Source organism: Petaurus breviceps, unplaced genomic scaffold, assembly GCF_028583685.1.
Source record: "Petaurus breviceps papuanus isolate PSGF00001 unplaced genomic scaffold, PetGlider_PUasm1.0 90769, whole genome shotgun sequence".
In the NCBI taxonomy this organism is placed as follows: Eukaryota; Metazoa; Chordata; class Mammalia; order Diprotodontia; family Petauridae; genus Petaurus; species Petaurus breviceps.
In genome coordinates, this window is record NW_027187341.1 from 7,198,743 (window position 1) to 7,222,485 (window position 23,743).

The 23,743-nt window shown below is 33.5% G+C and overlaps 1 pseudogene; it reads right to left on the bottom strand.

Annotated features, from left to right (window-relative positions):
* Window positions 1-1,363: 1,363 nt before the first annotated feature.
* On the bottom strand, window positions 1,364-22,450 carry LOC138146712 (TLR adapter interacting with SLC15A4 on the lysosome-like; annotated as a pseudogene).
* Window positions 22,451-23,743: the final 1,293 nt, after the last annotated feature.

The window sequence follows — 23,743 nt, forward strand, 5'->3', positions numbered from 1 at the left end:
TTGGAATGTGAATGCAGTTCAAAGCATATTTTTCATTTTGTTTTGTTTATTTATTTTTCGGTCTGTGTTTTCTTTCAAAACATGAAAGGGTTTCCATGAGTGCATATCTATAACATGTTTTGAATCGGTTAGCATCTCAGGTAGGGAGTAGGAGAGAAAAGGAGAGAATTTTTAGCTCAAAATTTAAAAAAAAAGTTTTTTTACATGTAATTGAGGAAATATTATTAAAAAACAAAACAAAAATATTCCAAGTGTGTGATCCTGTTCAAAACACTTGAACTCTTATTTTCCTAGACAATTCTCCAAACTGAAATCTAAAACATAAAAATGTATTGAAAGTGAAGGTAAGTGAAGATAATTTTCTCATAGAGTTCACAAATGTCAATGAAATAACAGGTCTACTTTAAAAAATAAGTCCTAATATCCTTTTGATATATGTTTTATATGAATTATTATTTTTATGTTACATATGTGGAAACTAAGTCTCTGAGTAATTAAATGACTAAATAGCTAGCTTCAGAAGGATTCAAACCCAGGTCTTTCCTGACTCCAAGTTTAGGATCATTTGTATAATTCCAGTGTCTCCTGGTGCAAGGATGACAATAATGAGGGGTAGGAGATGGAGGAAGAGGAATAATTTTTAAACTACATCTGTAAATTTATTGTTTGAGAAAGCTTTCAGCGAACAACATCCTTTTGAAATGGAGATCAGCATGATAATCTTAAAAATTTTCTCAAGGTTCTAAAAAGATAAAGGGTTTCTCCAGAGTCACATAGCTAGAATGAGTTAAGGACAGGGCTTGAATCCAAATTGTTCATATTCCAAGAGTAGCACTATATCTATGTTTGTAAGTCCATAGTTCTTTATTTTTATTTTATTATTTTCTCAGTTACATGTAAAGCTAGTTTTCAACATTTTTTTTGTTTGCCTTCTGAAGTTTTCACTCTGCTTTCCCTCATGCCACCTGAACATGGCAAACAATATGATATAGATTATAAATGTACAATCATGTTAAACATATCTCCAGTTAGTCATAATGTGAAAGAAAAATCACAACAAAAAGTAAAGGTAAAAACCATGAGAAAGAATTAAAAGAAAAGAAAAAGTGGAAAAGGTGTGATTTAATCTGCATTCAGACTCCAAAGATTTTTCCTCAGGATGTAATTAGTATTTTCCACATGAGTCTTTCAGAATTGTCTTGGATCATTGAATTACTGAGAAGAATTAAGTCTATCATAGTTAATCATTGCAAAATGTTGCTGTTGCTGTGTACAGTAGTCTCCTGGCTCAGCTCACATTACTCAGCTCACATCAGTTCATGTAAGGTTGTTGTTGCTGTTGTTTTTGAAATCTGCCCACTTGTCATTTCTTATAGCATAATAGTCTTCCATTGCATTCATATAGCACAACTTGTTCAGCCGTTCCCCAATGATGGTCATCCTCCTCAGTTTCCAATTCTTTGCAGCCACTAGAAGAGCTAATATTAATATTTTTGTACATGTGGGTCATTTCCTCCTTTTTTGTGATCTCTTTAGGATATAAGACGTAGTAGTGATTTTTCTGGATCAAAGGCCAAACATAGTTTATTTGCACATTGGACATAGTTATAAATTGCTCTCCAGAATGCTTGGATCAGTTCAATATTCCACCAACAAAGTATTAATATTCCAATGTTTCATTGTTCCCACATCTTCTTCAACATTTATAATTTTTCTTTTCTGTCATATTAGCTAATCTGATAGGTGTGAGGTGATACCTCAAAGTTGTTTTGATTTGCATTTCCCTTATCAATAGGGATTTAGGGCATTTTTTTTCATATGATCATAAATAGTTTTAATTTCTTCCTCTGAAAATTCCCATTTCATATCTTTTAACCACTTATCAATTAGAGAATACCTTGTATTTTCATAAATTTGATTCAGTTCTAGATATATTTAAGAAATGAGACCTTTATCAGAAATACTGACTCTAAAAAATTCTTTCCCAGCCTGTTATTTTCCATCTAATCTTGCTTGCATTGCTTTTGTTTGCAAAAAACTTTTAAAATTTGATGTAATAGAAATTATCTATTTTGAATTTCATAATGTTTTCTATTTCTTTTTTGGCCATATATTCTTCCCTGCATGGATTTGACAGTAAACTATTCCTTGCTTTCCTAATTTGCTTATGTTATCACCCCTTATGTCTAAATAGGGTAAGTTTTTCAGCCTTTTCTTTGTATACAGTATAAGATGTTAGTCTATGCCGACTTTCTACCATACTATTGTCTAGTTTTCCTAGTACTTTTTGTCAAATAGTGAGTTCTTATCCCGGAAGGTGGAATCTTTGGGTTAATCAAACAGTCGATAACTATGATCATTGACTACTGTGTCTTGTGAACCTAATGTATACTACTGATCCACCACTCTATGTTTAGTCAGTACCATGTAGTTTTGATGATTGCATCTTTATAACATAGTGATATATCTAATATGGCTAGATGACTTTCCTTTCCTTCTTTTTTTTTTCATTAATCCCATTGATATCTTGACATTTTCTTCTTCTAGATGACTTTTGTTGTTGTTGTTTTTCTCTACCCTTATAAAATAATTTCTTGGTAGTTTGGTTGGTATGGTACTGAGTAAGCAAATTAATTTTTGTAGAATTTTTGTTTTATTATATTTGCTCAGTCTGCCTCTGAGAAACTAGTGTTTTTTTTTTTTGACAATTATTTAGATCTGACTTTGTGTGAAATATGTTTTTTACCTGTGTTCATATATGTCCTGGGTTTGTCTTGGCAGGTAACATTCCAAGTATTTTATATTGTCTACAATTATTGTAAATGAAAATGCTCTTTCTATTTCTTGCTGCTGGCTTAGTTAGTAATATATAGAAATTCTAATGATTTTTGTGTTTATTTTATATCCTGCAACTTTGCTACAGTTGTTAATTTTTTCAAATAGTTTTTTTGCCCTCGTTCTCAGGGATTCTCTAAGTATGCCATCATATTATCTGTAAAGGGTGATAGTTTTGTTTCCTCTTGGCCTGTTCTAATTCTTTCAATGTCTTTTTTCATCTCTTTTGCTAATGCTAACATTTCTAGTACAATATTGAATAACAGTGGTTGATGATGGACATCTTTGTTTCACCCCTGATATTATTTGGAATGTTTCTAGCTTATCCCATTACATTTCAAATTTGATAATGCTTTTAAGTAGATGCTACTTATCATTTTAAGGAAAACTCCATTTATCTCTATGCTTTCTAGCATTTTCCCCTAGGTATGAGTAATGTATGTTTTCAAAAGTTTTTTTTTCTTTTACTGAGATAACCATATGATTTCTTTTAGTTTTGTTCTTCATATGGTCAGTTATACTGATAACTTAACTAATATCAAACTTGCCCTGTATTCCTGATATAAATCCCACTGATTACTGTGAATTAACCTGCTGATAAATTGCTGTAAACTTCTTGCTAAGATTTAATATATTTTTTTCATCAATATACATTAGGGATATTGGCCTGTAATTTTTTTTCTCTTTTTTGGCTCCTCTCAGTTTAGGTATCAGCAGTATGTTTGGGTCATAAAAGAAATTTGGCAGGGCTCCTTCACCTATCTTTCCAAATAGTTTACATATCACTGAAATCAGTATTCTTTAAAGTTTGAGAAGTGTTCACTTGTAATTCCATTAGGTGCTGGATAGTTTTTCTTAGGGAGCTCATATATGACTTGTTCAGTTTCTTTTTGTTTTTGTTTTCTTAATGGTGTTACTTATTTTATTTCCCTTTTTATCAATCTAGGCAATTTATATTGTTGTAAATATTCATCAATTTCATTTAGCTTGTAAGATTTAATGGTATACCATTAGGCAAAATAGTTCATAATTATTTCTTTAATTTCCTCCTCATTTGGTGATGAATTCACCCTTTTCATTTTTTATACTACTAATTTAGTTTGCTTCTTTTTTAAATCCAATGAACCAAAGATGTATCTATTTATTAGATTTTTCATAAAACCAGCTCTTAGTTTTATTTATTATTTTAATGATTTTCTTAATTAAAATTTCATTAATCTCCCCTTTGATTTACAGGATTTCTAATTGGTTGTTTAATTGGGAATATTTAATTTGTTCTTTTTCTAGCCTTTAAATTCATTGCTCTCCTCTTTCTCCATTTTATTCGTATAAGCATTTAAAGATATAAAATTTCCCCTAAGAACTGCTTTGTCTGAATCTTATAAGTTTTGCCATGTTGTCTTGTTATTGTCATTCTCTTTCATGAAATTATTGATTGTTTCTATGATTTGTTGTTTTATGATCACTCAATCTTTATGATCATATTATTTACTTTTCACATACTTTTTTTAGCCTATCTTTCCATGGCCCTTTATTACATACAATTTTTATTGTATCTTGATATGAATAGCATTGATTTAAATTTATGCCTCTCTATGTTTGTGAGGTATTTATGACATTAATACAAGGTCAATTTTTGTGTAGATACCATGTACTATGGGGGAAAAGGTATATTCATCTCTATTTCCATTCAATTTTCTCCATAGGTATATCATATCTAACTTTTCTAAAATTTTATTCACCTCCTTAGCTTCTTTCTTGTTTATTTTGTGACTAGATTAATCTAGTTCTGAAAGTGGGTGATTGAGGTTCTCCACTAGTATAGTTTTGCTGTCTATTTCTGGAACTTACCTAACTTTTCTTCTAAGAATCAGGATGCTCTACCATTTAGTGCATATATGTTTAGTATTGGTAGTACTTCATTATCTATTTTACTGTCTTGTTTGGACACATTTTTTGGTGGGCTGCACTCCCCTTTTGCCAAAGTTGCTGAAACTTTTCCTGAATCAATATATAAGTTGAAAAATGGTTTGTGGGTTCTTTTGCACCAGAACATGTTTAAAGGCCTGATTTGGTGTTTCCCTAAGAAACTAGGAAGATCCCAGGAAAATTCCTGGCTTATCTCTGCTGTCTTAGTTCTGCCCACCTCTTTATCTATTACAGCATATTTAATGTCAAGAAAATATGAGTATGAAATCTGTCACCCTAACTATTGTCAGTGCTGACTTCCTCCCTAAAACGGCATATTACATAGAAGAGAATGACCTTTTTCTGATAGAAAGCTACCATCCTTCAAAGGTATATATGTAGGAGCATTCCCTTCTAGAACAAGTTACCAAGGTCCATCATTATTATCACTACTGTTTAATAAACAAACTTAGAAGAAAATTTCATTTTTCTTCTCATAGAACGTTAAAATTGCATGACATCACTCTAATCTTCAACCTTTAGATTTTCTGGCTATAATGATGTTTGAACTTACCACTTACTGTATAAGCATTTACTTAGTGCTTACTATATGCCAAGCACCATTCTAAATGCTGGAGTTAAAAAGAGGTTAAAACTTTACTTTTCTCAAAAATTTTACAGTATCACAAGGAACACAAAGCATACATACATTCAAACAATACACATGCATATGTCTCAATATGCAAATACATATTTATGCAAGTTTGTATATATGTACATGTATACAGACTAGGTATATATGAAATGCATTCAAGATAAATATAATCTGATAAAAGAAAGGGATTCATTAGCAGCTGTGGAATTGACTAAAGGTCTCCTGGAGAAAGTAGAATTTGATCTGAGTCTTGAAGAAAAACAAGGAAAATAACGATATGAAAGTGAGAGGAACAGATAGTAAAGTGGTATGGAGATAGGCTATGGCAATCACTTAGCGGTAATTATTGTCTTAGGATACTGATTCTTGATGAACAAATTATGTGGTAACAACTTATAAAACATACTCTTGTTGATAGTACTGTTGTTGCTATTGCTATTTCTCTTGTTATTGATTTTAAAAGGAAATCCATCTTCCATTGGGATGAAACTTCCTTTGATTTGGAGTTCAAGCACGGGTGGGAAGTTGGCCACTTTTTAGTGTTCTTTTCTTATGTGTCCAAAGAAACACCAATTGCTGGATGACTGTCATAATAGACAGACAAAGATTATACTGTTGAGTAATCAGTATTTTAAAGAATCAACAAAATTACCACTTTCAGTGATTGTAATGAAGTTTTGCAAAAATCAGATCAAACTGTTATATGGTTAAAGTGGTTTCCATGGAATGAAAGCAAGATACTTTAAATTTGGGTTTCCAGAATAATATACTCTTATTTTGCAAAAGAAACACAAATTCCTCTCTTGCAACACACATTTGACCAGGACTATTGTAACCTACAAATTTCCTAACAAATGATGATCCAGATCCAGTCACCATTGGTATGAAAGCTACTTTACAGGATTTGTATGTGTGTGTGTGTGTGTGTGTGTGTGTGTGTGTGTGATAGAACTACATTTGGAAGACCATTATAAGCAGTAGATAGATAGTCTGGAACCAAATATCACCTTTCATAATTAATTCTCTCTTTTTTTTTGGAGGTGGGAAGGCAAGGCAATTGGGGTTGAATTATTTGCCTGAGGTCATACAGCTAATAAATGTGAAGTGGCTGAGGCTGGGTTTGAACTCAGGTGCTCCTAATTACAGCACCAGGGCTCTATTGATTATGCCACCTGACTGCCCATGTAATTAATTCTCTATAAGCAAATTGACAAATGTTTACTTTATCTTTGTTTTTTAATTGATAATTAATAAAAGGCAAGTTTTGTGTTCATTTATTAATGTATCTTTATTTTCATTTAAAACTGGTAGATGTGAAGAAATGATATTTTATTTGTTTTTAACTCATCATAAAGAAAATGCATTTAAATATTTTATTATATTATATATGCTTGCACATATAATGCATATATTATATAAATATATCTATATATCATATATATGCATTTGTATGTATACATACACACATATATGTATGTATCTATATATGTGTGTATATTTTCCACAAAAGCCTATAGTCTGATTCTGAACATTTGATTCAACTTTGGTCTTCTAAGTGTTGTTTTGTTTTGGTTCCTTTTTTTAAGGCAATTGGGGTTAAGTGAGTTCACCAGGATCAAACAGTTAATAAGTGTCAAGCATCTGAGACCTGATTTGAATTCAGGTCCTCTTGACTCCAAGGCTGATGCTCTATTCACTGTGCCACCTAGCTGTCCTGGTCTTCTACGATTAATCTCAAAGTAAAGGAAAGCCTTACTTGGCACAGGAACATAAGAGAATCATGATAAATCTGTTAATCTATAATTCAAAATAAAAATGATCTGGACATTCTCATAGGGGATATTTTCATCCAAGTGTAGTAGCCTGACAAGTTAGCCTTTTCTACTTTGGAGATAGGAACATTTGGTGCATATTCTCCTTCATGCTCAAAGAAGGTCAAAATGATATCACTACATTAGAGCCTAGATACAGTGTGTCTGACTGGCTGATCATAGGTAGGGCACAAATTATAAAAAAAACAACAACATTTGCAGTAGAGAAGTCTCTAAATGTATGAATCCCACTTTTTTTTTAGCTACTGGAATTCTGCTTTGTTTATAGAGCAAAACTACCTTTTTTTGATGTGGGAACATGATGGTAGACTGTCCTATTCCAATGTCTACCATGTCTCACAATCAATTCCAATTTTTTTTTAATATATTAAATTTATTTTTGGCTTTCAACATTTACTTTCATATAATTTTTAGTTCAAATTTTCTCTCCATCTCTCCCTTCTCCCCACCCAAAGATGGCATGTAATTTGATATAGGTTCTATATACACATTCACAGAATTTGAACTAATAGGAGAAACCATGAAAAAGAAGGAAAAAAAGAGAGAAAAAACCCCAATATGCTTCAATCTACATTCAGACTCCATATTTCTTTCTTTGGATATAGTTAGAATTTTCCATCATGAGTCCTGGCATTGTCTTAGATCCATGAATTGCTAAGGAGAGAGCAGTTGATCAAACATAGCCATTGCACAACGTGGCTGTTACTGTGTACAATGTTTTCCTGGTTCTGGTCACTTCACTCAACATCAGTACATATAAGTCTTTTCAGGGTTTTCTCAAGTCTACTTGCTCATCATTTTTTAATAGCTCAATAATACTGCATTATATTCATGTATTTCAACTTGTTCATCCATTCCCCAACTGCTGGGCATCCCTTCAATTTCCAATTCTTTTCCACCACAAAAAGAACTCCTATAAATATTTTTGTTCATGTGTGTCCTTTCACCATTTATATGATCTCTTTAATGATCTAGAAGTGATATGGCTGGGTCAAAGTATATGTTTAAAATCATGGGAGCAAATACACAACCTTTCTTCACTCCTTTAGTAATTGAGGAAGTGAGAGAGCAGTGTCATTATCCAAAATCTGTGCAAGCATGCTTTCATGAAACTGGTGTACAATGTTGTTGAATTTCTCTTGGGAACCAGATTTCGCCATATTTCTTCATAAGCCTTTGCAAATAACTATATCAAAGGCCTGGGTCAGATTGATGAACAAAGAACATCTCTATTCATCAAGGAAGATAATTCACAGTTTTTACTTTCATTGTTTGAGTTAACTACATAATATTAAACAGCATTTAGAATTTTATGTGTCACCACCCTCCAATTTTGTTTGTAATTACATTAACACCCACTTTCCAAGGTAATGCCATATTGTATTGCATTTGATTATGCTTAAACTGGATGTTTTTTAATAAATAAAAAGGGAGATACATTTATAGCTTCAGTAATTTTTAATAATATTTCAGTAGGTATTTGTTAAATGAAATTTAATTGGAGGTTGACATTTTATATTAATACATTAACATTTATTTAATAGCAGCATTGTACAAGGAACAGTAGGACACAAATATGGAAGCATGACAGTCCCTGCCCAAGAAGCATCTATTATATTAGAGAGATACAGCATTTCTTTTGTTTTTTTTTTCTTTTTTTGGAGGGGGGAAGTCAAGGCAATTGGGGTTGTGACTTCCTAAAGGTCACACAGCTGGTGTGTCAAGATTTGAACACAGGTCCTCCTGACTCCAGAGTCAGTGTTCTATTCACTGGGCCAACTAACTACTTCAGGGATGCAACATTTATTAGATAAGTAGATACAAGCCATCTATAAAACAAATAAATACATAGACTTTAGTTTGATTTTGCTATCAACTGTAAGAATCAGAAAATACCTCTCAAAAGTAGCACTAGAACTGAACTGTGAAGGTATCCACGAGTTTTGAATTATGAGTAGGGAGATTATATGAAATATTAAGGAAAAGCCTATGCAAAGGTACAGAGGTGAATAAATTAATGTTGTATTTGGAAGAGCAGAAAGTAAGTCATTTGGGAGGAGGATAGAATATAGGAGAGGATGAAATGTGGCATCAACTTTGATAGACACACTGTAGGCAGATTTTGAATAACACTAAATGGCAAAGCAATTTGTATGTTTCCACTAAGATAATAAGGAAGCACTGAACTTTCTTGAACAAGGGATGTTTGTGGTCAGAGCTGGGTGTTAGGAATATCACCTATGCAGCATGCCTGCCTACCAAATCTAGAACTGATCTTGATTGCAATTAAAATATTCCTTTGCCATGTTGCAAGCATCACCTCCATTTGAATTATTTTTGGCACATAGCATATATTCTAAATATAATACAAAGCTAAATTTCCAAAAAATATGTTTAATTATGGTCCTAGATGTCACAAGGCACTTTAGGTAACAGATTCATGTCAAGCACATGGGAGAATTTACTTCAGTTAAAAAAATGAATGTCACACAGAAAATTAAAGTTCGCACAATCTATAAACCACCAATATTATTTTCAGCTACATTTAAAAATTCTTTCTCCAGAGTCATAAGCCCTCTGAATTCTCCAAATCACTGGACCACCCTGTGGTTTGGAAATCTCTTATAAAGTAATGGAATTAATATTGCTAATAGGGCAAGACCTTAACATTCTGATGCATCCCACCTTTTATCCAGAGTTGTACATAAAGTTTCAGACTTTTTTACTCCCCCCACCCACCCAAAGATGTACCTTTGAGGATGCTCGATAGGTAATTCTCTTCTTGATGAAACTGTACTGTCCACATTTTATCCTTCATTTTGGAAGAAAATGTGTGATATGATGTGTTGAGATACATCTTGACTTGAATGTGAAATGGATTTAAGTGAGGAAGAGTTGTGAAAAGCTGACAGTCTTAGTATTTCAGAGTCGTTAAAATCTAGTGGCAAGACAGAAATCCAGATGACTGCTAATGTCCCAGGATGCGGGGGATGACCTTGTCATCCTTGATTCCTGACCAAGATCTAAGTGCCTCAGATTATATAATTAGTCCCCTTCATGTCTGTTGGAACAAATCACTCTCATCTGCCCAGTCTGCCATGGGAGGTCTTTTCATGCTTGAGGTAAATATCACAATAATTCACCAATAAATTTGAGGTCTGTTGGTCACCCTCAGCCTGGGGCTTGGCAATAACAGAGTACAAAGTTCTTCCAAGTCACTTTCTTTTTTTGTTTGTTTGTTTTAAAGCAATCGGGGTTAATTAACTTGCTCAAGGTTACATGGCCAATTATTTCTGGGTGTGGTGCTAAGTATTGGAGCCCAGATTTGATCCCCAGGTCATCCCAACACTGGGGCTGGTGCTCTTACTCACTAAGCCACCTGGCCACCCCTAAGCAATTGGGGTTAAGTAACTTGCTCAAGGTTATTCAGCCAGGTGTTTCTGGGTGGATGCTAAGTGTCTGAGCCCGGATTCGATCCCCATGTCATCTCAACACTGGAGCCGGTGGTCTTACTCGCTGTGCTACCTGGCAGCCCCCCAAGTCACTTTCATTATTTACCTCTAAATATCTCAAAGACAAGAAGAAATAGATGAAAACAAATGAATCAATAACAAAACAAAGCAAAATATATATGGCCTCTCAGCTTTACAGCTAATCCCAACCAAATCATCACCAATTAGTATTGCTTAGTCAGAAAATTTTATTTCCTTAAGCAAAGTCCTAATCAATTCTCTCAACACAGACCTTTTCCCAAAATACTAAACCAAGGCTCACTATCTTATAGTTCAGAAAGTTGATTAGATAATTCTTTTTATCATTCCTAAATGTTCATGATATATGTAAAAATTATTTACTTTGACTCATAAAACCATCCTTTCTTGTCTCAGGTGCCATATCTTTGGTGTATATTCTTTATGGTTATGTATTTAAGCTTATATTTATATGGCTTATATTGAGCAAATCATAATTCTCTAATCTTTTGGACATGAATATTTACTTAATCTTTGTAAAAGCTATCTATTTTAATCCATTCATAGAAGGCCAAATAAATAACTTTAGATTGTTAGTTAAGTATTAATGCCAGTGTAATCACTCACCATTTATTAGCCAACTATATCACCTAACATAAATTATAAAGGAAATAACATGGATAAGAAATTTCTAAGTGCATTCTATTCTCCAAATTATAGGCACATACCTCTAAATAAGTGATTTTAAGTATCATATAATGAAACATAATATTGCTCTACTGCATTAAGGTATTCATGCCCAAAGATTAACTACCCTTTTTGATGAAAATGACTGAAAATAACTGGCAACATAATTGGTCAATGTGCCATACTTTAAGACATTTTAAGATTTTCATTATTATTAATTCAATTTGTTTTTCCCTTAGCATGATCAATCACGAAGAAGATAAATTCATCCCAGAGGTTTTACTGTTTTTGCCTAAAATTTGGATTTTATACCTCCATAAGTGAAATGAGGAATCACTCAGTGACCTAACACACACATTTGAATTTCATGACTTCAATAATATATTCATTCATAGATATTAATTGAATACCTACTACTTGAAAGGTGCTAAGGGAGAAAAATTATTAAGATATCGTCTATGAACTTAAGATCTAGTAGAGAAGTTAAGACAGTCGTTAAAATAAACACAATATAAATATGAGTTTGATAAGTGCATAAGAAAGAGACAAAATACTATTAGATTTCAGAGAAAAGAAAGATGTCTTCTGAATAGAATGATGAAAGATTTTTGCAGAGGTATTAACATTTTAGTTGGTCAGTTAAATATATATATATACATATACATATGTATGTATATATAGATACACATATATGTATACACACATATATGTATATTATATATATGAAGTTTGTCTTGTTACTATTTATAGCACCTGTGCTTTTGTGTGTGTGTGTTTATCATCTGATGAATTAAATACTACCAATGCAAATTAGTAGGTGTTCTACAAATAATTCTCCAAAAAAGGGACTGATAAACTTGAATCCATGATTAAAAATATTTTCATAAATGTATCAAATGTATTTTAATGTAATTGGTTTCCTGTGTCATCTTATGAATTTTATTTTATGACTGGAAAATATTATTTTTAGAGGAGGTCCATTGGTTTCACGAGATTTCCAACAGGAATCGTAACACAAAAAAAGCTTAAGAATTACACTAGACATGGTCTAGAGATACATCTCTGAAATGGACAGGTTCAAAAATGTATCTAACAGCCCCCAAAAAATGTCTGTTACAGAATATTAGGTACATAGAAGGCACAGTGGATAGACCACTAGGCATGAAGACTGGAAGACCTAAGTTCAAACTGACCTACAGTCACCTGCTGCTGAATGACTCTAGGAAAGTCAATTAACCCCTCTTGGCATCAATTTTTTTTGTCTATTCAATGGGGATAATAATGACAGATACTTCCCAGGGTTGCAGGGGGAATCAAATAATGTAAAAATTGTGAAGCACATAGGACAATGCCTGGCATATAGTAAGACATATACATATATATGCACACACACACACACTATATATATATATATATATATATATATATATATATATACATACATACACAAACACACACATGTTTGTATACTCATTTGTATGTGTGTATATGTAGTACACTCAATGCAGCCTCTGGTACAATAAAGTATGGATGAATTTTCTGCTGCTTGTGCTTGTTTTAATCTTACAATTAACACAAAGAAAAAACAAGTGCTCTATCAGCTATCTCCACACCATCCATACATGGAACCATCAGTTACAACAAATAGAGAAGTTTTGAATGCTTTGGATAGGTTCACTTACCTGGTAGTGTACTTTCCAGGAATGTGCACATTGACAATGAGGCTGACACATGCATTACCAGACCTAACTCAGTTTTTGGGAGTCTCTGAAGGAAAGTATGGGAGAGAAAATGTATTAGACTCACTATGAAACTGAGGGTCTACAGAGCCATTGTACTGACCTCACTTCCATTTGAATTATCTTAGGAAGATTCTCAAGATCATCTGGCAGGATAAGAAACCAGACACTGAAATCCTTTCTCAAACTAAACTGTCAAACATTCAAACTCTGCTTCAGAGAGCACAACTCCAATGACTGACCACATTGTTTGAATGCAAAATGTACACTTGTCAAAAAAGATTATTTTGGGGAGGCCAGGTAGCATAGTGAGTAAGAGCACCAGCTCCAGTGTCGGCATGACCTGGGGATCGAATCCGGGCTCAGACACTTAGCACCCACTCAGAAACACCGGGCCGCGTAACCTTGAGCAAGTTACTTAACCCCGATTGCTTTAAAAAAAAAAAGATTATTTTATGGAGAACTCACACAGGGCAAGCTTTCACATGGTGGTCAGAAGAAGGGATACTAGGGTACTCTCACGGACTTTGGAATTGATTGTGAAATGGAAAACGCTGCTCAGCATGGCATGTCCAGATCTGAGAAGGTGCTGTGCTCTATGAGCAAAGTAGAATTGAAATAACTCAGAAGACATGCAAGATGTGAAAATTTAGAGAACCAACCCAAATGCTCACATGGACTATTTGTGCCCTATCTGTTGCAGAACATTATTATTAGAGAATTCTTTCAATCAATCAACTATTAAGTTGTTAGTATAAATCAGACACTTAAACCTCCTTTGTCCTGTTTCTAAGGAGAACGCTGTATTTGGTGGTAGAATTTCAAAAGAAGGAGAAGGAAAGGAAATCATTCCAGACTCCAGTTTGGTATAGCAGCAAGCACACTAGCACACCCAGGGTGGCTATCAGCACAGGTTCTTAAATCTGCTTTTCTAAAGGAAAATAACTCAAAATGGGTTAAAAATCTTGCTTTAATCAAACATATGTCATTTACTTAGTTCAGGGGGAAAAGGCCAGCACCCTGAACTTCAGAGGATACAAGCAGACAAAAAACACAGACAGAGAAACAGATCAGCAGACAGGCTTCCAGCTGTCTGACCATTACATCTATACCTAGTCAGTTACCAGAGAGGGAAGCACCAACATCTGGGTTTTCAAAGCCAGGAGGATCCACGGCTGCAGAGTCTCATCTAGTGAAATCATACAACTATTTTCAAAGTGAGCCCCAAAACAAAACTTCACATCAGGATAAATATAGCCTTCTCCTGGCTCAGAGAATGTTACAACCCTCTTGACCCACTGCCTAATCACAAAGTATCAAGGTGTGTGCATTTCTGAAAAACAAGCCTCCCACCACAGGCTCCATGTGACCACATTCAGCCTCTTAGGGGGCAGAGTATATTTTCAAATCAAAGAAGTTTCTCACAGTCACTTAACCCTATTAAAGGACTTATGGTAGGGAAGATCTTAAATTCCCATTCCCATAACAGTTTGTGTAAAAATACACACAGACATATTTATGTATAGGAATAGCTAAAATAATAATTTAATAAATAATATTGTTTAAGAAATGGAATGAAATTATGTGAGCTAAGGATCAAAAAATAGGATAGAGTGAAATTATGAAGTCTTATTTTTTCATATGGAAAAAGTTACAGATATATCATGTCTTTAATTAGTTCAGACATAGAATTCAATTAAAACCATAATTGTCAATATTCAGGATTTTATGTTTACAAAACCAAATAGCAATTTTATATTGCAAGTTGAGGCTTAAACCACCAGGGATATCACTTAATCATAGAGTCTATAAATTTACAAAGAAAAGTGGTTTGGCAAATCTATTCTTGGTTCCTGTGGGATTTAAGGAAGTGTGTGTGTGTGTGTGTGTGTGTGTGTGTTGGAGCTTTTCATGGGTACAAAAATGAGAAATACAACCTATTAAATTCTTTAATAAAAGCACAATATTCTTAAGGCAATGTGGTACATGGAAAGTCTGTGGGATCTGGAGTCAAAGAGTCTGGGCTTAAAACCAATATCTGTCACTGATTGTGAATTCTGCAACCTGTGTGACCTTGGTCAAGTCTTTGCAACTCTCCAGGCCTTAGTTACCTCATCTGTGAAATGAGAACAATAGACTAGATCACAATTCTTAAACTGTAGGTCATTGCATAACTGAACGGGGGGAGGGAGTCCGTCAAAAATTTGGCAATAGTAAATGCTTTTTGAATGTGCAGTAATTAAAAATTAATTAAAAATCAAATGTATAATGAATCTGAGGTGTTTCTCACAATGTTTGCCCATGTAGCTTTGCACTTCACTGTAGCCTTAGTTCTGAAGACATATACATACCTTGTTCCGCTCATGCCATTGTGATGTACAATGGTAATGGATGTTGCCAGAAACCCTTGGCTCAGATTAGAGACTATTATATATTAGGAATTGTAGTGTTTGTCATGTACATACAAAGTTTTCTTCTCTTACAGAAACATAATATTTTAATTAAAGAAAAGAATTTTAATATTTTTCTACTGTCATTTTTCAGTGTGCACATATCAAATTAGCATATGTTTGGATTTTATTGCAATAGAATGCTTAATTTTAAAAATTGATGTCATCTTCTTTAAACAAAAAAAGTGTTTAACTGCAGCAAGTAAATAAAAAAGCCCTTTAATAATATTTCTCCATCTCCACTGTATAAATATGGACATCAATTTAAAAAAATAAGCTCGCATGTAATTTCATATACTAAAGCTAGTATTTATTTGAAAATTATTAGCAATATTTATATTTTAGGACAAAATATTTTTTGGTTATGGATAAGCAACTGAATTTAGGCAGAAGAGATGAAAATCCTGATGACAATGCAGCAAAGTCTTTCCTACTGGGATGTACTACACCAAAAAGAAAATATGGTGAATCATTTTTGCAATGTGGCTTTTCTTCTCATAATGATGATGGTGTGAAAAAATCTCTTTGCTTAAATTGTAATGAAGTTTTGGCTGCAGAAAACATGAAACCAGCCAAACTAAAATGACATCTTCGTACCAAGCATTTAGTGTACTGCAGTAAACCAAAGGAATACTTAGAGTGACTTTAAAAATCTTCTGTATTAACTTAATACATAAACAAAATTTAAAATCTTTAATACTAAATCAATAAATTAATCTTCAATATTAAAGTCATTAAAGAAAGAAAACAATGTTTTGAGAAATTTGTTATTGTCAGTGAAAAGCATTTATTTGTGGCTTACAAAACTTTTTATTTGCAAAAACTATAAAGTCCTGCTTGATAGGAGATGGTTTTGTGTTACCTGTTGCTATTAAAATGTCAGAACTAGTTCATGGGAAAAGTATGGGGAAGAAATTTGCAAAATTCCTTTATTGAATGATACTGTTTTCAACATAAGTTTTGAAATTAGTAATTACCAATTCCAGCAATTTATTACCAGGCTTAAGAGCAGTGCAAAGTTTGCAGTTCTGATAGATGAAAAAACTGATATTTGTAACAACACACAGTTTTTAATTTATATAAGATATGCTTATGAAGGAAACATACATGAGTCTTCTGAAGTGGTATAATACTTTTGGTCTTGTTGCTAATTATTCTCCAATAAAATGAGTTTCTTTGAAGGGGTTTACAAGGCAAATCATTCAAATGAGTTGAAATAGATTCCTCCACAGACAAAGGGATTTCTGAAGATTTCAATGGTGGGCTCAATTCAAAACTGCTCTCTGAGGTAGAATCTGTTGTAACTAAGTTGATGGTCATGGCTGGAACCCTAGCAATGTGCAAATCATTATATTTCTTGCAAATAAATTTATAGGAAGAAGGAAACTAACAGGTTTTTATACTCATATTGGAGTCTCCACAGTCCTCAACCCCAGCAGGTTACCATTCAAGGAGAGGATTATGACATCACTACAGCACTGTCAATTTTAAAATTTCCTGCTCTGTTGGTTTTCTTTTGAACAGATTAAAGAAATAAAATTCAAGCCAGGAGGATTTCATTTGCAATGAAGCCTTTTGTCTTTTGCTTTATCTGCAGATGAACAGGAGAAACTACAGGTAGAGTTAAACTCTGTTGCCTTTTTCTCAACAAGCTGTTCATCACCAGGAGTATGTCAGGTGGTTATCAGACCAGTAGGCAATTCCAAAGAGATCTGCTTCCAAAGAGAAAGCATTCCTAGAAAGATCAGCTATATGCCTCTATGAAAGTGTCTTCTCCTCTCTGCGCCTCAGATTCCAGAGCTTTTCCAGTCTAATGGCTCCTGAGGAACGGCAGAAACACAAGTGACCATGAAGAGAATATGTTTCTCTTTTTGTCCCTAAATATTTTCAAACCTTCCTTTAGCTGATTTGTATGTTTATCTCTTCAAATGGTAATGCTTTCTTCCTCTTCAAATTACATTATTTTCACTTATTTATTTGTATGTGATATCTCCCAGTGATATGTAAGCATCTATGGGTCAAGGATTATTCCATTAGTATCTTAAGCTCCTTATACAGAATTTTATATATAATTCTATAGGGGGAGGTTTGTTGTTGTTTAGTCTTTCAGTCATTTCTTACTCTTCATGTCCTTCAATTCTGTTTGTCCTCCTTTACTCTGTAGCCACAAACATCTCCCCTGAGGCCCAGTCACATGCCCTGGGTACTTCCCCCACTGCCATGCCTCCTCCACTATGAAGTCTTTAATACTAACTTATTATAAAAGCAAAGCGTTGTAAGAAACTCTGATACCATCCAGTCCAAAATTATAAGTATGATTTGACTCTGTAACAAGAGAGCATCTAGTGTCCATATAAAAACTAACATGTAATGGAAATAGATTTCTTTCCTAGGAAGTCAACTTAATCTTATAGACTATGTGTCTAGACTCTAGACAATAGGAAAGATGTAAGAATTTTACATATAGGAGTTTCAGAGAGCTTAGAGAACTCCCCCAGCATCAAAAAGGGAGTATGTGCTAGAGCTTGAGTTCGAACCCAGGTCTTACAATCTTGAATGCAATTATCTTTCATTTGAATCGTACTCAACTGATTTTCATCTTTTCAGTAAAATAATAATTGAACTGATGAAAAAAATAGGTCATATGATTGAGTTTTAAAAGGTTTGAAAGCTTTCCTTTTTGGAGTTGTAGAGTGAATTTACAAGAGAATGAAAATGAGAGATTATGAAATATAAACAAAAATATTATATAATCCCTGCACTCAATGAACTGAAAATTTACTAGAGAGATAGGTGATGTTAGGGTTAACACATGTGCACAAATATTTTATAACATGAATTAGTATTTAAAAATGTAAAGGTTGGATCCAGTAAAGGGATTCATTTAAAAAAATAGAAGAGAGTGATTTTGTCTGGGAAACCTGGGGATATTTTACAGAGCAAATATGTTAGCTGAACCTTAAAGGAAGAAAGCAATTTCTACAGGGGGAAATGGAGGAAGTGTACTCATTGCATTACAATCCCAGTGTTGGTAGGAACTTCAGAGGTCATCTAATCCAATGTAGGGCTCAGTAAGAATGCTTTATGATACAACCCCAAATAGACATCTGCCCTGTGATAACTTTCAATGTGCAGAAACCCATCATAACCAGAGGCAGTCCATTTAATATTTTAATAGCTCTAATTATCATTTTTTTCCTTCCTTCAAAATTAATTTCTTTGCAATTTATACCTATTACTCTCAGTTCTTGTCTGGGACCAAGCAGAAGAAATCAAATGCCTCAACATGATATATCTTATTACATACTTTATATACTTTTTAAATACTTAAAAACATATACAGCCACAGGATTATTCCTAAGCCTTCCAATCTTCTAAAGTAAGTACAATCAAAATAACATATCAAAAATCTTCTATTCTCTTGCATAAATACACTCAGTTTCTTAAACCATTTTTCTTATACCAAGAACTCTAGAATCTTTATCAAATTGTTCATCCTTGTCTAGAAGCCCTACAGTTTATCAGTACTCCTTCCATAATCTTAAAACAAGAACTAAACACAATATTCCAGATAAGTTTGACCTATGCAAAGGATATTGACTCTGTCATGTCTCTAATCCAATAATCCTAGTGTCAGTCCATCTGTCTGTCTCCCCTGCCCAAGTGTATGTTAAGTATTGATTGGACTGCAGACTGCACTAAAGAAAGCTCAGTGTCAGAGATAAATATTAGTGAGCTATTACTCTAGACCAGGAAAGACTTAATGAGGATACTAGCTAAAGTGATAATCAGTGTGATTTCAGAAGGGAGGAAAGAGATATTGCTGTAGAGATATAATGTTAAAAGTGGTCTGAGAGAGAAGAAAAGATTATATATAAATAGACATACATATACACACATATGTGTGTGTATTTTCATTGATAGATATACCAAATTTGGAAAGATCATAATCTCCTTGCACCAACATGTTACAGTCTTCAACTACAAAATATTAAATTTATTTAAGGATAGTTTTCCCACAGAAATCTAAGTTACAAAGAGAAGAGTATATGTGAAAACGTTGTCAGTTTTTTTAAAAGCAAGTTATGTGGGATGGGTAAAAGGTGGGAAGATACCTGGTGGGTTGCTGCACTATATGAGATAGTTGGCAATGAATTCTTGCTTCCCTACTGATGTTGTTAAATTGTTTCTATGAAATAATCTTGATTTTTTTTCACATGGACTAACTCTTGGTTAAAGATGCCCTTCTCACGGGTTATTACAAAATTACACACACACACACACACACACACACACACACACACACCCACCAACAAGCATTTTCCCTGAGTCCCTTTAAAAGGGAAAGTACATCTATATAATTACATCCTTCCACTTGAATAAGTTGTAAATTGTATAAATTGTAAATTGAGAGGGATACAAGGATGAATATCATAAGATTACATATCATAAATAATTTCAAAACCAATTGTATGGACTAAGTGTTGGTATATTTTATTCCAAATATATCTTCCCCATTCTTTAGAATTTCGTGTAGGAGATGACCCAAATATTTTTATTGATTTTATTTTTTTAACTGTCACTACTTCTGGACTCATGCATCAAAATAATATCACCAGCCTTGGGCATTACCTTTGAGTATGGAATTCCCTTTGAGACTGGAATTGACTTCATAAAAATTGCTTCTGAGAACTGAATATGAAGAATTCATTATTTTTTTAAACTGGAGGAATATGAATCAACTTGTTTCTAACTGCACTGTTACTCATCCATCCATTATGATTGGATTCTGGAAAATAATAAGCTCATGTATCCACAGGACATAAAAATATATTATACCTTTAGAACTAAAGTGAATGTATATTTGAAAATTGGATGATTACATATCATAGCAATATCCCAGAATCCTAGAACCTTGTAAATGAAGGATTTATTTCAGAACATCTAGGTCAACTCCTATCTGAACAGGAAAATCCCTTAAAACTCACCTGACAAATAGGTCATCCAGACTCTGCAGGAAGGCATCCAATGATCAAAATTGAATGACATCTAGAGGTGACCCATTCAACTCTTGGACCTCTCTAATTTTTAATGAGTTTTCCTTACATTTAGCTGAAAGTTGGGATTCCACAGTTTCTACTTGTTGCTCTGATTTCTATACTTTTTAGTCAAACAGAACATTTTTAGAAATTGATATGTTCTGATTTCACATGGTCCTTCTTTTTGAATCTATCTTGCCCTTCAACACCTTTAAAAAAGAAAGATAAAGTAATTTAGCAAAACCAACTGAACATATTAAATGTGTTTAATAGGATAGGAAATATTTCATATCCCTTTTTCACAAACTCTGTAAACAAGGTAAACAGGAGCTTTGTTTCTCACCTTTTCTTTTAGGCCAACCTTGATCATTATAAATTCATAGCATTTCATTACATTTTTATTCCTTCCATTTACATTGTTTCAATTAGGTTCCAAATCATTTTCTTGATTCCATGCAAAGCAAATATAATGCTTCTTCTGACTCTTCTAAAATTTGAAAAGAGTTGTCAGGTTCACCTTGACAATTTTCCTCAATTTAACATAAAGTTTTCTCTGTCACTAGAAAGTAGTTAGTATTATGTAGTAGGAATGGAAGCTACTATTTAATAATAATAAACAACATGATATTTAATCTAGTCCAGTGAGATTTCATATGAATTTTCATATTTAATTGAAGAAAAATGACATCTGGCTTATTAGTAAAAAAGAATATTGCTCTAGATCTATTTATTTTGTTGACCATCAAAGGTATTTCTTAGCTAGAATCTCATAATGCCAAGGTTACTACTATTGGCAATAAGTATGACATGGAATAGTAATCATTTTAGAATCCCTAGCAAAGTCACTAGTGAGCAAGCATAGGAAGATGTCTTCAACTATTTCCTTTTAATTATTCCCTCATGGGAGGTCTTCTACTAAAAACAAAAATATAGAGTGTCTACTTAATATGAGCACATTTCTATGAAAATGGGTTTATTACTATTTAATGAGAGTTGCTCCCAAGAAGTTCATAAATATCTTAATGGTATTAAAAGGGTTTCATGCCTTGCAAAGGTCATGACTATACTGGTGAAATATCCAAACTTACTTCCCTTTTGCCAGGAAACTAAGAACCAAATCCAATTTCCAACTATAATAATTAGATCCTTTTAGATACCTGGTGGCATCTACCTCCCACTGCTCCTTTTAAAATAACCTCTGTTCTGTTTTTAGCCATGATCTTCCCATTCTAAATAATGTTTCATTCTCTAAGCTACCTCAAATGCTCTTGCAAATCTAGTCTTTAATTAAAAAAAAATGCATTGAGAAATCTAAGAGACAGCAGAGAATTCATTCCAGTGATAGAATAGGGTGCTATAAAAGTGAAATGTACTGGGCTTGATTAGGTTTTATGGTATACCTGATCTAGTTCTAAGTATCCTACAAGTATAACCAAGTATACACTTTCCTTTCTGTCCTCAAAGTGGGCCTGTGCAGCCTGCTCCCTTCGGCTGCTTATGGCCCACTGTCTCCTTGCAGCAAGCCAAAGGATTTCTGGCCTGTCAGTGAAAAATATAAAGGAAAACAAACGCTACATTTTTTCTTGGGTCACCTGAAATCCTTTGGTGTACCTGCAGGGAATAAGTGGCCCATGGCCTGCAGGTTGTAGAGGCCTACTCTAAAGTTTTAATAGATCCAAAAAAGTTTTCGTGAATTCATATGCTCAATTCTCTACAACCTTAACTTTGCCTTAGAAATCTTTACATGACTATTCTCACATTGTGCCAAAGCCCCAAACCGTAAGCTCTTCTAGCTTAAGAAGCAGTTTTGCACTTCCTCCATTTCCATCTCCCATTTCTTAGGATTTTGGGGATCTATGAACCTATGTGCTTTTTTTTCCCTATAGGTCACACACACACAGAATCCATGGACTAGACTAAATTTTTACTGTATTATATTTGTCTTTTTATGTGAAAGAAAAACTCTGAAAAGTAGCTTCTGTTGCACTTTTTACTCCCTCTTCTCCTCCTACACAATCCATGTCTATAAACTCAAAACATCATTTTTGGGGCGGGGGGAGGATCAAGACCTGCGATATAATTTATATAAGTACATTTTATTTCTTAAGAGAAAAATTCTTTCAATCAATGCTAATCTCAAGCTGTTTTACCAAAATCTTATAACCAAGCTATCTGTCAATCAAGAAATAAACATTTATTTACGTTCATACTCTATGTTGGACCATCTGCTAAGCCCTGCAGAGAAGATAAAATGTAAAAAGCCAAACCCTGCCCCCAATGATCTCACATCCAAGGAAATTTTTTTAAACATACAGATTATATAAAGTGTATTTGGAAGGAAATCTCATAAGGAGGATGTTACCAGTGTTACTATTGTGGGGGAAAGGGAAGTGAAAGCAAAGAAGTTCTGCCATTTGCAGAAGATAGATTTTGTGCTGAGATGTGAATTAAGCTGAGAAGCTAGGAGCCAGAACTAAGAAAGGAAAGCACTGGGACATAGAGAAGAACTCCTCTGTGCAATTGCAGGGAATTGGCATATCAAGTAGCCTGAATGAGGAACAATAAGAATGACTATGTCACTAGAGCATAGAGTATGAAGTCTAAGAAACCTGGAAAAGTAGGAAGGGACAAGTTTGTGAAAGACTTAAATTAAAAACAGGATTTTGTATATGATTTTTATAATGGATCTCTTTGATATTTGTGTGGAAGGTAGACTGAAATGTGGAGAGACTTTAGGGGAGGCAAAGAGACCAAATAAAAGGCTATTGAAATTCTTATGAAATAGGGAGATGAGAGGCTTCGCCAGAGTAATAGTCAAGTTACAGTGGTAAAAGGGATTTAAAGAAGAGATGATGTGAAAGTTTAAAAAAAACAAGGGAAGATTAAGAGAGTAGATGGTGTTTTATTGTTTTGGTGTGTATACCATTGTTTTTTGGACATATTCAGTGTAAAATGTTGATGGTGTATCCAGTTCTAAATATCTAAAAGGTAGTTAGTGATGTGAATCTAGAAATTGAGAGAAAGGTTGGGGGTTATAAGTAGATCTGATAATTATCCATATAGAGATAATAATTTAACCCAGGGGAGTGATGAGGTCACACCCTATAAAAGCTAATTTTTCATTTAGG